We start from the raw sequence: 11306 nt of genomic DNA, 5'->3' as shown, positions 1-11306 counted from the left end.
GGATGCTTCTGAGAACTGATCTGATGGCTGAGAACGGAGGCGTTTTTGTGTGTAGAAAATGAGGTTGTGCGCACCATTCTTCGCGGCTTCCTTGCGTGATTTCTCCCGGCTTTTCACTACTTTTCTGCTCTTTTTGCTCCGCAAGTCATCCAGACTTTATTTATTACCTAAAAATGCAAAATTAAGTAAGAAAAATATTTATTCTTGAAAACAATGAAAATACAGAATATGGGATAAAATGTAGAATTAATGCGCAAAAGATGAGTTAAATGCCAACAAAAGGGATAAATATATACAATATTTGGCACTCATCAATACCCCCAAACCTGAATTTTACTTGTCCTCAAGTAAAACAAAACTAAGGAAATCCTAACTATACCACTGTCGCTGGTCTCTCGAATGCATTTAGCGTTTGCACTAAGCCTTTTAAACCACTAAGTGTCCCTAGTGGACGAGTTGAAGTCTCGTGAAGGTTTACCAGAGGTGTACCTACAAACCTAAGGACAAAATATGAGCTCAGATTCCATCAAATGTGACATGTGCAAAACAGTTTAAGCTCACAGCAAAATGGAGATGTCAATCTAGCTATCGAAGGCACAATCCTAGCACTGATAACAAAAAAGACATGTGATAAGAGTGTAAAGTGTATCTACACATGTGTAAAGAAAGATCTGAAGTTATGACTACTAATCACCAAGAGATAGTTTCTCAGGCTAAGAACCAAGGTCGAAATCTAGCTAGCTGTCCGGACTTTACGAGAATTGTGAATGAGTTGGAGGTATTTCACAATTACTCGCGTTGTACATCAATGGCATACACCCTCCTTGCTTATTACAATGAAACAACAAAATGACTATTTACATGACTCTTATTTACATTGACTACTCTCTTTTATTTTTGGAACAAGAGAGGATGGAATTGATAAATACTTGATTTTTTTTTTTTTCTGAATATATACATCGTTTTTTTTTTTTTTTTTTTTTTTCATTGAGAAGGAAACACTTTTGATACATATACAAAGGAAACAAAAGATTACATGACACTTTGCAAGAGGTAGCCCTTTTTGATGCACCCAGTTAAATTCGATGGTTGTCTTTCTTAATGTAACCTCCACCTTCTATCCCAACCAACCAAAGAACAAGCTAGTCAAGTTTCGTTCAGTATTCTAAAGTGATTGGCAATCGTAACTTCCTATCAAACACCTTGAAGATCGAGGCCATACATGTATTGGTAGATCGTGCGCGTGCAAATTTCTTATCACAATGTGAATTGTGCTAGAATGGAGGGTGCCTAAATATCTAGACTAAGACTCCTAATAAAAATACATATTTGCACAAGAGTCAACATTTCAAGGTAAATGAGCTCCATTTTTTATGATTTTTCATTTTTTTAATTTTTTTTGAATTTTGATTTTTCAATTTTTTTTGGAATTTTTCAATTTTTTTTCAAAAAGAAGAAGGAGTTCGTTTTCAATTATGGCAAATTATCATGGTATCTACTCTATCCCCCAAACCTAAACTAAACATTGTCCTCAATGTTTCAAAATATGGAAAGAATTAAGATGCAACATATGGAAAGGGACATGCTGAGTAGAGTAAAAGGAGAGAGAATACCCGATTTCGGCGAAAGCAGAATTAAAACTCCGTTATTCAAGGCAAAAATCCAACATATTTCAGCCGAGATCATATTGGATTAGCAAAATATATACAAAACGAACAAAAGGGTTTTTAAGAAATTTTATCTACTGGATTATACAAAAAATTCACCATACACTAACAATCTAAAGAGTTGAGGATCAACCCAAAAGACAAAGTGTAGAGACAAAGAAAGCTTCAAAACACTAAAATTGGACTTAAATGGGAGAAAAATAAAACTTTTTTATTTTATTTTTTTTTATTTTTTTTAACAAAGAAAATAAAATTTGGTTTTTGAATGGGAGCAAAAAATTTTTTTTTTTTTTTTTTTTTTTTTTTTTTTTTTTTTTTTTTTTTTTAGAAAAAGAAAATAAAATTTGGTTTTTGAATGGGAGCAAAGGAAATTTTTGTTTTTTTTTTTTTTTTTTTTTTGTTGTTTTGTTTTGTTTTTTTAAAAAAGAAAAAAATTTGGTTTTTGAATGGGAGCAAGCCCACTGTTTGTCCTCTAATGGAATGGAAGGCTGCGGCTCACGAAACACTAAGTTTTAACTTTGAAAGTTGAATTTGGCCCAGTTGGTTAAGACCCGACGTTTGTTTTAAAACTTTGGTTTCGAGGTCCACTCTTGAGTGGAAGCAAGCCCACAATCGGTTACAAGCTCAGCTGCGTTTAAACCCAGAATACAGAATACAAGTCCAATGGAAGAATTTAAACAAGCCCACACAAAATAAATGCAAGCCCACAAATTAAACAAACAAGCCCAAAAATAAATTATTACAAACCCAAAATAGAAAAATAAAAAGCCCAAAAAAATTGGGTTAATTATTACAAGCCCACAATTAAAGAAATTTGGAAGCCCACAGGTTGGGTTCTCTCAATGGAATGGGTTTAGGCTTACCTTTTTAGCACATCCCAGCTGCTCTGATATTGTTGCAAAAACCCAGTTGGGTTTTGGTTCTTTTCCTTGGTGGCGTCCCAGCAGAGGAAAAAACAGGTTCAGAACAGCAGGTCCAACAGCAAATGAAGTGAAGCAGATGCAGATGCAAATGCTATGCAGTGAAATACAAAATAGCTAAAGAAAAACACAAGAAAAACACAGCACCAATCCCCGGCAGCGGCGCCAAAAACTTGGTAGGCCTCAAAGATGGGTATAAAAATGAAGCGAAGTGAAACGCGGGCCTACAGTAATACCGCAAGTGCACGGTCGTCAGTTGTAGCTCGTGCAAGTACGGGTCGATCCACAGAGACTGGGTGTGTTTTGTAGTGTTTAGCTATTTGGGCTCTAAATTGCTAATGGGCTTAGTTGGTTTGTTTGGATTAACTGTGAACTTATGGGCTTTTGGTCTTTCGAGTTGCACTGGGCTTTGGGCTAACAGTGAACTGAACTTGGGCTCAACAGTTCAACTGTGAATTGGGCTCAGTGTCTTTTGATGTGAACTGGGCTTTGGATTCAGTCAAGGATCTGGGCCTTTAGGCCTTTATGAAATGGGCTTCAGTTTGTACAAACAATGGACAGTGGGCTTAGAACTTAACCAGCTGCAGCAACAACAACTGCAGCAACATCAGCAACAGGGAAAAGGCAGCAGCAGTGGAGCAGCAGCAGACAACAGCAACAGCAGCTGCAGTAGCAGAAGCAGTGCACAGCACAAGGCAAAGATGGAAGCAGCAGCAGTACTGCAGGGCAGAGGCAAGTGCAAGGACAATGAAGCAAATGAAGAAAACAAAAGAACAGCCAAGAACTAAACAAAGCAAATACTAGACAGCAAAGAAAGATGACAATACAAACCAAGGCCTAAGGCCAAGGGCAGGGATGTGGAGATAGCTAAGGAAAATGAATAAGAAAAAGAAACAAAGCCAAGTCAATGGCTCTAGGCATTCTTCCAGAGTGGGAAGAGAACTAGCTTGCTCATTGTCACTAGTGAGCACTAGTTTCTCCAATGCTCAATCAAATCAGTGCAACCTAAGCATACAAAAATGGAATGGCAAGATAATCAGCTTGCTATGAGCACTGATTTCTTCCATTACTCAATCAATTCAGTGCTTCAAAGGTTTCTAGCCTAGCATTCCATCAAACTAACAGCAGTGAACTAAACATTAACATTACACAAACATCAACAGGAACATCAAGCATTAACAGTGAACAACATTAACCTAACATGATAAACTAACACTAACAGGGACTAAAACAGTGAAAGATTAAATCATTAACAAAACATGAAACAGCACACACATTGAAATTAAACATCAAACAGGAAATTATCATACAAAAATTAAACATTAGTATCAAAACAGAATTAAAAATAAGAACATTAAATTATAAAACCCTAAAATTGAACAGTTAAAATAAAGATTGGAATTAAACTAAAAATTGAAATTAAACCTAATTGGTAACTTGGCTAGTCCAAGAACAAGTTTTAACAGTGATACCCAACCCTCAATTTATACCCAAACATTAAAATTAGGGTTTCCCCCAAATCCCAAAAATTAGGGTTTAACTTTCATTACCCAAAATCGAGGAATTGACTCTCTTATCTTCGACCCATTCCTCCTCTGATCTTCCTGCTTCCTCTCCTGTGTTCGATTGATGTCTAGAGCCTCATCTATTTTAGTGATTTCCAACCTAGGGTTTAGAATGGTGAGAAGTCACTAAAATAGATGGCTAGAGAGATAAAGGAACGGACTGGGGAGGTACTGATGATGTTGGTGAAGAAGTGATGGTGTTGCAGAGGTGAGGTGGTGGCTGGAAATGGTCGGGGAAGGTGGTGGCAGAGAGGTGGCTCTGCAAATGTCGGGGAAGAAGGAGCTCAGTTGATTTTGGGAGAAGGGATGCGTTTGTTTAGGGTGTAGGTGTTCGGTCGCTAGGGTGTGAGGCGGGATCATCTGAAGTTGATGCGCAGCGAGGAAATCCGTTGGATAATCAGTTACTAATTGAATCGAACGGCACGATGTAAACAAGCTCTGAGCGACCGTTGGATTAGGTGATACAACGAAGCTGACGGCTCCAGATGGGGTTAGGTGCTGTAATGTAAGGCGGAGATATCAAACTTTGATGAACAACAAGGGAGCAACCGTTGGATTCAACTACCATCTAATCTGAAGGCTTGGAATTTCAGCGCTGTGGTGCTTGGCAGAGACTTCCGATTTTGATGCTCTATGAAGGAGCGACCATCGGATGCTTCTGAGAACTGATCTGATGGCTGAGAACGGAGGCGTTTTTGTGTGTAGAAAATGAGGTTGTGCGCACCATTCTTCGCGGCTTCCTTGCGTGATTTCTCCCGGCTTTTCACTACTTTTCTGCTCTTTTTGCTCCGCAAGTCATCCAGACTTTATTTATTACCTAAAAATGCAAAATTAAGTAAGAAAAATATTTATTCTTGAAAACAATGAAAATACAGAATATGGGATAAAATGTAGAATTAATGCGCAAAAGATGAGTTAAATGCCAACAAAAAGGGATAAATATATACAATATTTGGCACTCATCAGTCACTGAGTACAAAATATAACATAATCGAAAACCAAATTATATAAATTTGTTCCGAATATAAGGATTCGGGAGTTGACATAATTAACGTACCTCCGATTTTCAAAAAAGAGGAAATTCTATTTTGGGGCCAAGGATATATTCAGTAGATATTTTAATATGAAAAACTACCGAATGTGAAAGAAGAAAATAATGAGTTTTGAAATTTTGGAGGAATTCGTTTCGGAGCCATTCGGAAGAAAATATACTCTACATAACTATCGAATGGCCCCAAATTGTGGAAAACCAATTTGGGGGTTTTCTTATATTCGGAAGTCAATGTACTCAACAAAACTACCGAATATACATAAATTTTACACAGGAAGCTACATTCGGGAGATATTTATAGACATTAGCTCCCGAATATGGGTAGTTCATGGCATTCAATGCATGCAAAAATCGTTTTTTTTTTTTCGAAACATATACAAATGCATACAAAGTGGGTATTTGAGGTTCTTAACACAATACCTTTTGTGTTAGATGCATCATTAGCTTCAATATCGGGTGATTCTCCATTTTCTTCCATGAAAGCGTCGTCTAGGTGATAGACGCATTTTTGTGTCTAATATGATCTCAATTGTATATATTTTTAGTGCTCGATTTTGTACTTATTTTGGTCATTTTATGTCTTTATAGGTATTTTGGAGAAATAAGCTTTTGCGGCGAAATTGGCTGAGAATGCGACGTTTGGACCTCCGTTGATAGAGTACCGGAAGCGCCCCAGAAATACCCCGGAGGAACCCCGAAAAAGCGCGGAAAATGTCCCAGAAAAATCACTATACGGACCCTCGATTTTGGATAAGGGGTAACCTAATTACTAAGGGGTGACCTATTTCCAGGCAGCTGCTAAAGATAGAATAACACAGGATAGGGGGACACCCACCTTCTTCACGTTTCAAATTAGAAATTTTGGCGGGAAACTATGTGCAGCGCCTGGAAAATTTTGTACGTGAAGCTTTGGGCAGTTTTAAAGAGATTCAACACCGGAAATTGATTGGGCTGGACTTGATATGACTTAACAAGTTCATTAGAAGCAATTGGACCGATCAACTTGGGTTAGAATGGCCGGGAGAAGTGAATCAAAGTTCAACAGGGATACGTATTCTTTCTATTTTTTTTCAAAGATTTTGTGAAGAATTTTGGGAGAGTTTTACGCTGGATAAAGATGTACCTAGTCTTGTTCAAGTCAGAGGAGAAGTTTGGAGAGTTAGAATAGGCCAGAAGACGCGTACAGAGAGGATTGAAGTGAGATTTTATCTCAACTGTTGACCGAAGAGAATAAAAAGAATATTCATAGATAAACTCGGATTTGTGGGTTTTGCTGGGTATAAAAAGGTTGGTTCGAGTCTTAGAAAGATTATCAAGAAGTTTGGGGAAGTTTAGAGACCACAGAGACGCAGCAGAGAGGCTGGAAGACGAAGAACAGGAAGCTGCAGGAAAGCTTCCTGCTGCTGCTCGAGGAGGAAGAAGAAGACGAAGAACGGACCCTCCAGGGCCGTCGTTCTTCAACAGTGCTAGCAGCAGCAAACTTGCGTCGTTATTCAACAGCAGCAGACCAGCGTCGTTAATCAACAGCAGCACTAAACTATCGTTCTTTTCTGGACGCTTAAAGAGGGTCGTAGTTTCACTGTATTATATTTTTCACTCTTTTAATCATATTTTTAGCATCAAGTATGTATTTTGAAAACATGATTATTATGAGTAGCTAAACCCCAATACTGGGATGATGGAGGAAACCATTCTTTATGCATGAGTAATTTTATTTAATTCTTTTATGACTATTTGCACTATTATGAGTTTGATTTATGATTTTTCTTGATTATTTGTGATTTTATCTGATGATGTATGATTAGTCCATGAGAATCTTGATGCATCATGCTTATGATTTACATCTAATACTTTAAAAAATCTATTTTTCGCAAAGAAAAGAGTCGATATTTGTTATCATTATAAGCTATAATTGTCTAGAATTAATAGTTGATTCGCATGAGTATAAGAATTGGTGGAATCCTGAGTCCTAGTATCTCTTGATCCTATGACAAATTTTGTATATATTTTTGTTTTAAAAATCTTTTCAAGTCCGAGCAACGAATCCTTATTTACCGCAATCGAAATACTACAACAAAAATGGCGCCGCTGCCGGGGACTTGTATATAGATTTTTTTTTTTTTTAGGTTTATTTTTTTTTTATTATTTGTTCCTTTTTACTTTGTCTTTTTTCTTTGATTTACAGGTTCGAAGTGGAGCACTAAGGACTTGGAGAGGAAAAAGCTTAAAGCGAAAAGAGAAGAAAAAAGGACAATTTTAGGATTTAATTTTTAATTTTTTTTAGAGTGTGTGAGGAAAACTGTAATTTTTTTATTTATTTTGGACTTTGGACTTTAAACAATTGGACTTTATTTCTTTTTTTTTTAACCCTACGGAAGGGTATTATTAAACAAAAAAAAATTATATAAACTGTGTGCAGGGAAGGACGACGATTACTATATCGTCTCGGCCCCTCGGGTTCGTACACTGACATCGGAGTCGGTGGCCTGAGTCGACTTCAACGGTTCATCCCCCGTCTGGTACGGGAGGTAAGTCCATCGAAACACTCGCGAATCACCTGTCAGCGGGTTTACTGTATTCCTTAAGGTGATTCATTGATTGAGGACGAATTTGGACTGTTTTTAAATTCCTAGTAAAGGGAAAGGCCTGGCCTAAACAAGATAAGGGTTTGGATTTCATCACCGCTCCCTTCTTGCCCGCCTTAGGAAAACGAAACCTAACGCGAACCCAAGCTTAAAATTTGGAATAGAACGAGACCGATAGGGTAACGAGCTTAATAGGAAACTCGTTCGAAAAATATTGGTTGCTCTTTAAGCACACTCCAAAGTTCATGATGGTTTCTGTGAGTTGAATGCGTGACTGCGCCGCCTTGTGATAGCGGTGAGGCCTTGGGTATCAAAGCTCCACTGAGCTTCCCTCGCCTCAATTCAACTTACTTTGACTCGGATTGATTCCAGAGGGGTTTGCTTAAATTGTAACGAATTCCCTTTCGAAAGATAGAAGCTGGTCTAGAAACAATCTAAGTGGAGCCATAATGCTTTTTGTTTGCTATATTTTATAGGTTTGATTTGGTCGAGTCAGCCTTGTTTGTGATTGTGTAGAATTCCCTTGCAATTAAAAATGTCGAGCTGGTATGATAGAAGCCAATACAATGAATATCGACCTGATTTGAATATGGACATCATCAGTTTTATTACCATGGTGGGAATAGTGGTTGGGAACTCCAAACTTTTCAAGGTTATGGTTCATACCATGGTGATCCCAATCACTATCCTTACAACCATCAGTCATACGAGAAAAATTCTGCTAATTCCTCTTTACTTGAGTCGACACGTAAGTTAGCCGAGACAACACGTAAGTTCGCTGAAATGAATAACTTAGTTATGGACGAAAATAATGCAATGAGTGAACTTTCTTTACCTGATTTCCTAGATTACGTCAGGAATTCATGTAAGTCGGCCCAAAAGCTTTTGTTAGAGACCCAGAATAGAACTTCTCTAAAAGATCTAAATTTCCAAAATAGTGTTTCCAATTTTACCCTTGATGTAAATAGTGAATATTTGCCTAATCTAGAGGACGAGGTTAGAATAAAAGACACTACTTATTTAGATAAGGTTCAATCATCTTCGTACTATGATGATGATGATGATAGCAGTAATGAAGAATCTGAAATATGTAGGCATAGTGATCAGGAGTCTAGTAATCCAATTGAGCTGTATAGTGATTATATTATTTCTAGTTCAAATCCAAATAATTTTTATGATTATTCACCTATTCAAAAGGACAAGGATTTGATTAGGGATACCACCGTTTTAGACGATGTAGTTTTTCCTTTTGATTACGAAATCGATAGTGGTTTAGAGGAACGGGTTCATTTCGAAAATACTGTTTTAGAGTCTAGCGACTTAGAAACAATAGTCTTGGAAGAAGAAGATTGACCCGTAGAGATGAGTAAAGATGCACTACCTGATAATAACTTAGAAGAATATCTTGAATATTTTAAGGACTCTGAAGATACGGAAATTCAAGAAATAATTAGAGGTTTATCTAGAGACACTGAAAACTCTAAGTTTGGGGGTGATTATCACTTTCCTAGTGCCTTACCTTTAACTCTCAGAAAGTCCACACACTTAGGACTTGATATCTCTGCCTCGACCATTTTGCAAGATTACCTTCATACTCGTTTTCCCGAACCTAATGATGTCCTGAAAAAAGTTCAGTCGTTAGAAACCCATCCTCTGGTTGATGTGGTTTGCCCAGGCTATGATACCCAGATTGACTTTGTTTTCCCACCAAATAGTTTTCTTCCAATTGTGGGAACGTATAGATTTCAAATGTGTCACTTATTAAGTTCTGAGACTAAGCCTATGTACTTTAGGAAATTAGAATCGACACATTTGCTTGAGAATGACCACTACTCTGACTGTGGTCAACTATGTAAGTCATACCTAATTGACTTAGAGGATCCTAAATTATTTAGGTTATTTTTTGATTCCAGGTTCTTATCTGAGTTTTTCCAGACTCTAGGACCTAATAATTTGGATCCTACCTATGAGGAAATGCATCCGAGGAAAATAGTCTATTTAGACCCCTTCATAGAACCTGAACCTGAACCGCAATTAGCGATAGTTATCCAGAAACTAGGTAAGGGCATGCTAGTCTTGTACATTTTCTTGGTTCACTGCAGTTTCCTTTTGTCATCTCTTTTTGGTTTTAAAGACCCACAGTTATTCCGGCTACTGTTATACGATTCGAGTTGACTAAACCTTTTCTATGTCTGGATGAAGACTTTAAACTTAGCACTTCTTGGGAGGTAACCCAATCTCATGAAACACGGTAATATCTTTCCTTATCTATTTTGCTTCAAATGGTAACAGTTTATCCTTGTTCATGCTTTTAATTTCATCTTTAGAACATTGAGGACAATGTTAGATTTAAGTTTGGGGGTATGGGAAAAACTTTTTAGTTACAGTATGAATAAATAAACTCCAGAGCCTAGAAATTTATGCGTATTTAGGATGGAACTAACCAATCTAAGTGGATGGAAGCATTTTGGTTGTAGGAGTTGAGGAACCAATCTGAATAGATGGAAACATCTAAAGAGTCTATTCATAAAAGCACAGAGCTCAGGTGTTAGAAATAACATGATAGTTTCACCATATCTCGTTGAGTCCTTTTCACTTATATTTTTTATTTTGTTTTTAAACCATGTTTCTCTAAGTGATAGGTGGGGCCCACGATTCAAGTTGTTACCAATGCTAGGATGAATTAGAGTGATTGAGTTACAAAAAAAAAAAAAGTTGAAAAAAAAAAGTTGAAAAAAACAAAAAACAAAAAACCAGTTGAAAAAAAAAGTGAGAAAAAAAAAAAGAATTTTTTTTTGAGACCAGACCATTCGACCAAAAGGAAAATTCAATAAAGTCAACCACTGGTACCTTTGTATATGCCAGTTGTGTTGACCTAGAGTTAGGTTATCGACCACTGGTTCCCTTGTATATGCCAGTGTGTTGATATTAGTCAGACTAATATCTCAATCCATTAGGATAGGTTCATTTTGGCGGAGGCCTTCAGACAGATATGGGAAACGCCGTTCACTTAGTAAACATCAAAACCATCTATGTTTTTCTAGATCCATCTTCTTGATCTATCCATGTGATTAGTTTTGACTCCGGATATTGATGTCCATAGTGCGACTATCTGAGTAGAGCTCTGTCACTTATATATGAATTTTAGTATGCTTGAGTGCAAACTCGTGCACAACAATTGGAATTTCGCATCAGGGTACTTCCTCCTGTAGTCAATAAGTATGCCAACCAAGGAGATTCTTTAGTGCCTTCCAAGGTTCTGCGTAGATAGCTAAGATCTGGAGTAAAGGTTTTGTGTGTATATCTCTTGTAAGTCCTCCGGAGACAACACTCCGCCACTAGGGCCACCTAGGGGTTTAAAGGCTTATTGCATACGCTAAATGCAATCGACGATGCCTGCGACAGTGAGTTAGGATTTTATTTTGTAGTTTTGATTTGCTCGGGACTAGCAAATAATAAGTTTGGGGGTGTTTGATAGACGCATTTTTGTGTCTAATATGATCTCAATTGTATATATT

This window comes from Papaver somniferum, chromosome 7 (genome assembly GCF_003573695.1).
Source record: "Papaver somniferum cultivar HN1 chromosome 7, ASM357369v1, whole genome shotgun sequence".
NCBI lineage: Eukaryota > Viridiplantae > Streptophyta > Magnoliopsida > Ranunculales > Papaveraceae > Papaver > Papaver somniferum.
This window is presented reverse-complemented; position numbering follows the sequence as displayed.